Source organism: Dermacentor variabilis, unplaced genomic scaffold, assembly GCF_050947875.1.
Source record: "Dermacentor variabilis isolate Ectoservices unplaced genomic scaffold, ASM5094787v1 scaffold_38, whole genome shotgun sequence".
NCBI classification, from domain to species: domain Eukaryota; kingdom Metazoa; phylum Arthropoda; class Arachnida; order Ixodida; family Ixodidae; genus Dermacentor; species Dermacentor variabilis.
The window spans coordinates 454,367-465,308 of record NW_027460566.1 but is presented as its reverse complement, the minus strand read 5'-3'; the positions used below and the strand labels follow the sequence as shown (position 1 = coordinate 465,308).

At 40.5% G+C, this 10,942-nt stretch overlaps 1 long non-coding RNA gene across 1 annotated transcript; it reads right to left on the bottom strand.

The window, feature by feature from the left end:
* Positions 1-4,646: 4,646 nt before the first annotated feature.
* On the bottom strand, positions 4,647-10,942 carry LOC142569038 (uncharacterized). Its single transcript, XR_012825621.1, has 2 exons — positions 6,332-10,942; positions 4,647-6,252 (listed from the first exon to the last, which is right to left on the bottom strand). It is a non-coding gene; the product is annotated as an uncharacterized LOC142569038 (long non-coding RNA).

Genomic DNA, 10,942 nt, shown 5'->3' with positions numbered 1-10,942 from the left:
CCCTGTTAAGGTCCTCCATCATTTGTTGTAACTCGTCCGCAGTGTTCCTGAATAGAACAATGTCATCGGCAAAACCGAATGTTCCTGAGGCGTCCGCCGTCGATCCCTACTCCTAAACCTTCCCAGTTTAATAGCTTGAATACTTCTTCCAAGCATGCAGTGAATAGCACTGCAGAGATTGTGTCTACTTGTCTGACTCCTTTCTTCATAGGTATCTTCCTACTGTTGTAATAAAGTTTATTTACAAAAGCAAAACAAAGCACTTTCAAGACTGTGGATAGTAACTGTAGCTCTAACATGTCCGGCTGAGTTTGTGAATGCCATAAATTAGACACTACCAACGTGATTTCATTAAAGCTACTTTCTGGGTTAGTTTGTGCGTACTTGATTTGAAAATTATAACAACAATAATGCATCCATCCACAAAGGAACAAGGACAAGACACAAGCAACATGACTAGGGTTTATTTTACACTCCGCTATCTAAAGAATAAGCTAGCAACTTTAACCACATTTAAACAAACACATAAGAGCAAAAACACAGACTGAAGTACCAACTTCACTATGCCCATTTGTGCTCACAGATGCTGTATAGAACACCAGGTCTAATTGGCATATGCTTTTATAATATTACAACTTCATATGAAACTATTTTCTCTAGACTATGCATTTTTGCATTCATCCCAAAAGTGTCGTGATATGTGACAGAACACAAGTGAGCTTGTGCAAAAAGAACAAACTGGTATGGCACACTGACAGGAAGCAAGAAAACAGGACAAGCATCGCTATTGGTACAAGATCTACAGCAATATATCAGAACATGACAATACAGCAATATTATTTAAGCAAAAGTGAGTACAGATCTGGGAACTTATTCAAGTAAGAACATGGATTTACCATTTTTAAAACCACATAATCATGAACAAAAACAGCTAAACATCAATGCACATATTGCAAAATCAGAAGACACAATTCTTCACTGGGTGCTAGTTCAACCACCGCACGTCGAAATGTGTAAAAGTGGTTTAACCTGTGTAGCCTTCAGCATGCGAAAGCAAAGAAGACTATCAGAACAGGCTTCATATATAGTGTTTGGAGTCTTTGATTCAAACCGTAATACACTGTTCAAATGAAATTTCAGAGTTTGCTTGTTTCATTCAGAAAAAAGATAGTGTCTTTGTCATGCTGCCACAGTTAACGGATAAACTTGCACCAGATACATTGAGTCAAAGGAGTAAATAAAGTGAGGCAGACAGATGCATCGTGTGAAAATGATGCTGTTGTATCAAGTAGCATAACTGCTCACTTGACATTCAGCTGCTTTCCATGCCTCTGCATACAGACTGAGAAGCTTTACCTCTTCACCGTCTGCTAGTGAAGCACTGTTTGTTCACTGTGATCATCCACTCAAGGCAGTCACGTGGTTAAGTAGGGCCCTTCGCTACATGTAAGGACACCGACCCGAAACTGTGCATAAGTCCTGTAAAATATTGTCATTTTTGGCTACTGCAGCTGTTCATCAGCAGCTGCATCACCACTGCCAACATGCAGACCATGCAATTCCCCAAGCACTTAATCAACAAGAGTACAATAATGAAGAGTGGCAAATTGGGCTAGCTGGTTCATTAGGAAAACAAGAAGCTAACGCAAGAAAAAATAAACACTCTAGAATTTTGATGGCTCTGGCTAGGTTAATATATTCAAACATCAAAAAGCTGATTATTACAGAATTCCATAAAGTGTGGTGCACTGTTACCAACTGTTTTTTTTTAAAGCTATAACCTGTTATTACCAGACATTCATGTACCATGGCTGAAGACATACTGTTCATCATTGCCATGTCTTGAGCATGGGAATTAGTCTCTTTCATAAAGGTTTCGTATTGTCCATTCAAAAATATTGTTGTCTATTTCTATAAACACATAAAGGCGCATAACTTCGCTGGGTGTTACGTAAACTTGTGGCTCCTCTCTTCTGACGCAGACTGAAAGGTGCTTTGCATGGAGAATTTCAACAGGAAATAGTTTCTTGCATTTCAGAATTCTACAAGAATTCGCTCCAGTAAGAATTCTACAAATGAGAGAAAACGCACCTGAGAAGCTGACAAATGCACTGTATTTAGTCTTTATAGTTCAAGTGTACTGGAGAGAGTGGAATGTTTGTTGGTTGATGATCATTCACTAATATTCAGTGACACTTGTTGAGTCACAGCCACGGTTGTGGACTACAGCCTGTTTTTCACTTTCATCCAGGTTCAGGCACAGCTTTCCAGTGCCTAACAAAACTGTCTGCTGACCAGCTCTCCTCTTCTGTACACCAAAAAAACTCACTGCTTCTGGTGAAAGATTTAAACTAGCTTTAGCTGCCTGTAACTTTCGAGCAAGTACATAACATTCCAATATTTGTAAAGGAACATCATTAGCTCTGCTGACAAATTTCACAAGAAGTTCATTTCCGCCTTCAAATACAAATGAAGAATGCGACCAATGAGGTCCTAGTTTAGCCGCACTTTTAGGAAGATGCAGGATTTGGTGTACATTGTATGTCATTGCACCCAATCCAAACAAAGACTGTGCTCTCACAACAAACTCCGAGAGAAGATCAGATGATCTCATTATGGTCATCTGAAGTGACGGTGTCTAGTAGAAGTATATAGACACCCTCTACAAGCAAACTGGAATGTCTGACTTACTTATCTGGCAAAAAGCCATGAAGGCATGGTAATGAATAATGAAGAACCCACCACTTCCATTCACTAGCTTTCTAGATTGTGAAGTCTAATAATCTTTGTGGCGTACGTATGAACCATTTCGGTGGCTTGATTGCCAATAACCTCCTGTTTAAAGAGGCTAAACTTTGTTGTGAACCAATCTAAACATCTTTTCTCTTTTAAATGTGATCACATTTTTATTCTTTTTAAGCTGTTGTATGGTGTATATTTGTTCCAACAATCTTTCCTTTCTGAATCCTGGGCTTCATATTTGATTTATATGTATTGTCTTTTCTGATAATATAAATGCATTATTTCTGACTCATTTTTCGGGCAAATGAGGAAGCTTGCTTCTCCTTGAGGCACATTACACCTATACAACACACATAGATACTGATAGACTATAGATCTGGCAAACTAATATGAATACACTATTACACTAATAAAAAGAATACACTAGTAGACTTGTACAAGCAGAATAGCACAGATGCGTCCAGAATAGAACTAAAAGTAATTTTATCAGTGTATCAGTTGTATCGTTTCATGATGCAATAGAAACAAACTGATATAATTTTTATTAGGTTGCCCTATCAGATTTTTCGCTAGTGATCTTTCAGTGTAAATGCATATCAACTTTTTGACTAATGCTAATAACTGAACACATGGCTTTTTTTGCTGCAAGTTTTCTTGGACTCCTGCTTCCCTTAAACTTATACTGTATAATATGCTTGCAAGATCAAAACTGGAGTATGCTTCATCAATCCGGGATACACCGACAAAAAACACAACTCTCATATTTAGTTGAAGCCATACAAAACCAACCTGTACATTTTATTGTAGCTGCTTATTCCCATACCGCAAGCATATCAACAATTACAACTTGCCTTGATTGGCCAGGCTTGTCAACAAAAAAACCTACCCATTTATTTCACAAATTCTCAATTGAAACATATGTTATTACCTCCTTGTATCTCATTGAGAATGAACTACAACCTCAAGGTACAGGTGCCAACTTGCCAAACCAATCTTTACTATTCCTGTAAAAGGCAGCCTCAGAACACACACACGCACACACACACACACACACACACACACATATATATCAATGAGCTACAAGGAGGTAATAAAAACATGTTTCAATTGAGAATTTGTGAAATAATCAGGCAAGTTTTCTTGTTGCCTAGCCAATCAAGGCAACTTTTAATTGTTGATATGCTTACGGCATGGGAATAAGCAGCTACAATAAAATGTACAGGTTGGTTTTGTACGGCTTCAACTAAATATGAGAGTTGTATTTTTTGTAGGTATATCCCGGATTGATGAAGCATACTCCAGTTTTGATCTTAGAAGCATATTATACAGTATAAGTTTAAGGGAAGGAGGAGTCCCAAGAAAACTCGCAGCACAAAAAGCCATGTGTTCAGTTATTAGCATTACTTAGAAAGTTTGCATTTGCAGTGAAAGATTATTAGTAATATGATTACCTATGTACAAGGTGCTTAATAAGAACAGAGTGTTTAATTTTGTAGGTAAATGTGGTAAAAGGACCAGTCATGATGTGAAAATCTCTTCATTTTACTTTTACCACCCCACCTTACCACCATGTTACCTTTACACACACACACACACACACACACACACACACACACACACACACACACACACACACACACACACACACACACACACACACACACACACACACACACACACACACACACACACACACACACACACACACACACACACACACACACACACACACACACACACACACACACACATATATATATATATATATATACCATGGTGCCCATTTCGTAACTCTAATGCTCCATACGATAGAAAATACGATTGAAAATTGGGCAAGTTGTTGAAGCTTCATGGCAGCTACTGCATGACAGATGCCGACAAAAGTAATAGAATGGGACAGGACACAGCACTATCAAATGAAGTTTATTGAAAGAAAACAACCAATATATAACACACATCACGTGACCAACACCCGGCCCCCTAGCATATGCAGATACATACCAAAACAACCTTCACATCACCGAATGCACATGTTTTGACGGCAACACACATGTCACGGCTGATTAATCAATGTAAAAAAACAATTACTAAGGCACAATGCAGCTCAGTGGCTTTACTTAAGATCTAACACAGCAACCTCGCTATCTTGCAGCGAGATGGATGGCTGGCTAACACATAGTGAGCCTTTCTTTCTAATGTGATAAGCCTCCATTAATTCATGTGAGAGCTTTTCACAGTGTGTGAACAGCAGAATAGTACTTTCAAAAACTGGATGACGCCCAATGCTGCAACAATGCACAGAAAGGTGTGGATGCGCAAAAACCCTTCAAAAAACTATGGTACTTCCCTATAGTCGAATGTTTAAGCACCTTCCAGTCTGACTGATATATATTTCGTAGGCTTCAAGAAACAGGAATCGAATAAACATTATTTCGTGTGCAAGAGACAAACTGTATGCTATATTTCACTTTGCAGTCCTCCCTGCTCAGACACCCGTTGTGAAGAATGTGCTTGTTTATTGCTTCACATATTCCCTTCAGCTTATCTTTAAATGAAAACCCAATCCTCTCCTGGAACTTAGAAGCCACCTTTGTCTGCCTGTGCGACAATTAATAGAGGGGATAATGGCAACTTTGTTCCGCTCTTGCTCCTTAAGCTTCTTCCACCCTGGTCGCACCTTAAGTTCCTTAATTAACGTGCTTCAAGATAAAAAAACCACTGAAACTGAATAACCTGCCTCATTAAGCCTTGTCACCAGATTCCTTACACTTTCAAGGATAAGGTGAGGATAGCTCTTGGTTGGGGCATCTCTAATTGCGTGAGTGGCAATACTGTACTTAATAAGTTTTGAATGGCTAGACCTATAATCAAGAAGGAGCTTAGAAGTTCTCAACTGATATCCCCAGCATACGTGATCCCACATAAAAGTAAGCCTGACATAAGAAGTTGCAGCACATTTTTTTTCTGGAACTTCTAAAGTGAAGTTGAAACCTTGCTATTGTTCTCTATATAGTTTCAGTACTTCGATGAAAGCTCTGTGAAAGTTATCATTTGCTCATGAAAAACAAATAATCATCCACGTATCTGAAAATTTTAAGAGCAAGCCCACTCAGGTTTTGATTATCTTCTGGTCAATATAACTTAAAATATTACTGAGCACTGGTGCAACACCGGAACCTATGCAGATGCCAGCATTCTGGACACATATTTTACTTTCCCACCAGACCAAAATTGACCTTAAATAGAAATCAAGAAGCTCCAGAAAGTTTGCAACAAGAATTTTGCACCTTTCAGCAAATTCCAGCTAACCTGTTTGCTTGTGTATGCAGTCCTTAACAAACTGCAAGAGACGCACCTGCGGCAAAGAATTGTATAAATCTTCTGCATCTATACTAAAGCCTGCCCATTTTCCCAGATTATGCTCCTGCAGGAAGTGTACAACAGTCTGAGAGCTGGCAGCAAGGAATTGGTCGTTGATTCCCAGCCTGTCAAGGTGTGTCTGCAGAAATTCTGAAACATGAAGCTATGATTTATATAAAGTATATAAAGCTAGAAAAGTATATAATAGCTGTGTCTTACCAGTACTCACCTACGGGGCAGAAACCTGGAGGCTTACGAAAAGGGTTCTACTCAGATTGAGGACGACGCAACGAGCTATGGAAAGAAGAATGATAGGTGTAACATTAAGGGATAAGAAAAGAGCAGATTGGGTGAGGGAACAAACGCGAGTTAATGACATCTTAGTTGAAATCAAGAAAAAGAAATGGGCATGGGCAGGACATGTAATGAGGAGGGAAGATAACCGAAGGTGAATAAGGGTTACGGACTGGATCCCAAGGGAAGGGAAGCGTAGCCGGGGGCGGCAGAAAGTTAGGTGGGCGGATGAGATTAAGAAGTTTGCAGGCACGGCGTGGCCACAATTAGTACATGACCGGGGTTGTTGGAGAAATATGGGAGAGGCCTTTGCCCTGCAGTGGGTGTAACCAGGCTGATGATGATGATGATTTATATTCCGACACAATGGTTCTGAAATGGATGCCCTAAGCTTGTGTGTTTTGCACTGAAGAAGGCGCATAAAAGAAAACCTTTTTCCACCTTAACATCATTTGAGACTGTTGTCAAACCAAACTGATTCAACTTCGTGACAGCTCAACATTTTATGTCAGCTATATTGGTATAAATTTCATTAAAATTGATGTCAGTGGCTGACACACCCTCCTCCGGAAAAGTGCTTTCCAACATGACAACACAATGCCCTTTTTTGTCTCCAAGAAACCTCCAAGTTTCTCCCCCTTCGTTAGCTCAGGTAGAAGGCAATGATTCTATGCTTGATTGTACAAAATCATATATATATATATATATATATATATATATATATATATATATATATATATAGCTTTGTATTCACCATCCAGGGCCAGGGAACAAGAGAAGCTAGACAGCACTGACCAATTTTTGACTAAAAGAATTAATTTTTGACCTTATACATCTTGTTTTTACTGTACATGTCCCTCACCTCCATCCAGGTTCCCAACATTTATATCTAAAAAGCTTGTCTATCACCACATACAGGGTCTGTCCTGAAAGTAATGTCAGTAAATTTATTGTGATGTGACTGTATGTCAGAGCGGTCTAACTCGTCGAAACTAGTAGTGACGGAATCCAGCTAAGCAGCGATCCGTCAGTCAGTGTGCTCCGAACATCGGAGAGTGTCGGATGGGCCCGTCCGTGAGCTGTTTTTTATTCTTGTGCAAGTGAAAATGCAGCACTCATTAGAACAAAGATTTGCGATCAAGTTTTGTGTGAAACTTGGCAATACTGCTGCAGAAACTGTTACTATGCTCAAGACTGCTTATAAAGAACATGCCTGGTCAGATCGGCAAGTGTTTCGGTGGCACAAGGCCTTTTGGAAGGGCGGAAAGAGGGCGACGACAAGGACTGCGCTGGATGGCCATCCACGACCACTACGACTGACAATGTGACACGAGCGAGAGAACTGTTGAACTCAGACCAACGATTAAGTGTTCGTTTAATGGGCGACTCAAGTTCATGAAATTGTTACAAACAATATCGGCATACGGAAGGCGTGCACAAAAATGGTTCAAAAAGTGCTCACTGACAACGAAAAGTCACGCCGCGTTGAAACATGCCAAGAAAATCTCAACATGTGCAAACGTGAGCGAAAATTTTTGAACAACGTCATTACAGAAGACGAGACTTGGGTATTTGAATATGACCCGGCGACCAAAAGGCAATCATCTGAGTGGCACACACACTTGTCCCCTCCCCAGAAGAAAGCCAGGGTGAGCAAATCAAAGATCAAGATCATGCTCATTGTTTTTTTTTGACATCGACGGACTGGTTCATCATGAGTTTGAAGAACCTGGAACCACTGTGAACTCCAAATTTTATGTGGATGTCCTTGAAAGACTGAAACGCAGGGTTCAACATATCCGGCCGGACATTGCACACAACTGGAAGTTGCACCACGATAATGTGCTGGCCCACAGTGCCTTCATCGTCACCGACTACCTGGTTAATGCAGTGGGGCCAACGATCCCCCAGCCCCCGTACAGCCCGGGCTTGGCTCCCCCCTGACTTTTTTCTGTTTCCATGCCTCAAAACACCCCTGAAAGGCAATCATTTTGGGACAGCAGACGTGATTAAAGCAGCTAGCACCACAGCATTAAAGGCCATTCCGGAGGAGGACTACCGCAACGCATTCGAGAGCTGGAAGTCTCGCTGGAGCCGATGTATTGACGCAAAAGAAGAGTATTTTGAAGATTTTTAAATTTTTTGTAACAACAAATTCAATAAATGATTTTTAATCGCCTTACTGATATTACTCTCAGGACAGACCCTGTACATGCACTTTGAAGGTATGTATGTGGAAAGCATTTCAACCTCTGCTTGCTTTTCTGGCATGGAATAAAACGACCTTTTGTCCCTAAACCACTTACTTTTAAACTATTCCGTTTGGTTCATTTTTCTAACTTCTGCAGAGTTGCATTCACAACTTTCATAGTTAACCGGCTCCGTTTTCATTCTTGCTTCCTAAAATATGCCCTCCTGTCATGCATAATCTGGAAGGCCTTCTGTTAGCAATGGGTATTGTATTTCAAGACTATCAGTGCAATGTTGCATGAAGAAACCTATTCTTGGAGTGAATTATTGTTCAGCTTGATATCATGATATTGCTGCATGGTTGTTATTTAACTCTGCAAGAGAATGATCCTGCCATCCTACCAAGAGTGCATTTCATGGGTATTACTCTCTTTCTTGTGACATTAGTTTATGAGGCTTACAGATATGTATCTGTGTCAACAATAACACCTGACATCTAATTTTGTGCAACATGCACTACATTTAATCAGATAAAAGTTGCATGTTTTGTCTCTTGGACCAGTCTGCTCAGTGGTAGGAGGTCGAGACCACAAATGAGAATGGCTGGCCAAGATCTGTGGTGTATGTCCCGTGTTATGCATCTGACAAGATTTCATGGTGGCAAGAGGACATGTTGGACCTGATGTGATCTTTCTAATTATTGTGCACAGAGTTATCAGCATGATAATATCCTTAATGCTATAAAGAGTACCTCCAGCAAGCAGTCTATATGCTTATGCCTTTTTGTTGCTTATGGCAACAAAATCCAACATCCTTTAAAACATGCTTACTTGCTGTCTGATGCACAAAATGAAGAACGCTGCCTTCTCTAAATTTATTAGCAACAAGAAAGCCACTCTGGAAGCAATTATATACATACACAGCAACACACACTAAAACCTACAAATGGGAGAAAAAACACAAACTAGGCTAACAATAAAAAAAACCTGACACCCAACAAGTGTTACATGTTACTCAAGTATGCACATTCAACCTGAGTTAGAGAGATAGATGGTCAACTCCCGCACTCCTGTGCATGCATGTGGATATGTTAAGCCTCAGCTACTCTTTCTATATCATAACTGTCCCCATGTTTGTGAAATCTGGTGTACAACTGCAAGAACAATGATGGCTTGACAGGTGGTTTACCTTTCAATGAGCTCTATAAGGAGGATGCATCAACTCTTCCAGCCAATGTACACATTACCACATGAAAGCAGCAGCTTATATAAACAGTACAACACCATACAGCACAAATTATATATATGCCACATGTTATTAAACTTACATCATTAGAGTACATTAGAATTGGTGCTAAGGCTGGTGCGCAATATATGCATATACTTTAAACAATCATAAATAATGCAGGAGCTTGGAATATGATTGGCTATTCTCGGAACTGCTTTGATAATACAAAAGTCAAGGCTTTGTTTTTGGCATCACCCACTCCAATTCGTTTTCTTTCTTTTTCCAATTGAAGCATTGGCAAGGTTTGTGCCATGCGCTTCGACCGTGATTTTTCCTTGTTCGCGCACGGCCATGACCATGATACAAGAAAATCGCCCCAGTAATGCAGTGGTCCCTGCCTACTTTTTTATATACTTTACCGCAATACATTACGTATGCTTCACCGCATAACATGACTATTGCGGCAAAGCTGATTTTATGCAACTGACATTATGTAACGGACTTTTTGTTCTTCTGCTGCTAGCATGAGCATAAGCTCGAAAAACCACAAAATAAAGACTTGGCTTGCTGCTGGTTGAATTCTAGCTAACATTTCGAGACGTCCACGTTGTTTACAAAAACATCGGTGAAGTTTCTCGCGCTCGGACGCGCTTCAAAAGGCAGCGTGACCACCTATAATTAAGGCAGTCATAAGCAGCAACGAAATCCACACAAGGTACATCAACTTCCGCAAAGCTACTGGGCAACGCCATCAATAACTGGCACACGGGCCACCCAGGAGCTGGGAAACGCTGCGATGACATCCACACAAACCACGTCGCTTTCCACAAAGCCATTGGGCAACACGATCAGTCACAGGCACAGGTGAAGTCCGCAAAACACTACATGGGCAGAACTACTACGGCCATACTCAATCACTTCGCCACAAGCTCTCACATTTAACGACATCAAACAGCTACAATCACTTCTCCACAGCCACTGACACAGGTGAAGACCGCACAGGCAGAACGGAAGCACCGAGCGCCGCCTATTTAAAAATAATATACAGAGCCAAGCCAAATCATTATTTAGCGTCTATTTGGGTGAACCTAACGCTTTCGGGCCCTAACCGTTCGTACGACCAGGGCAC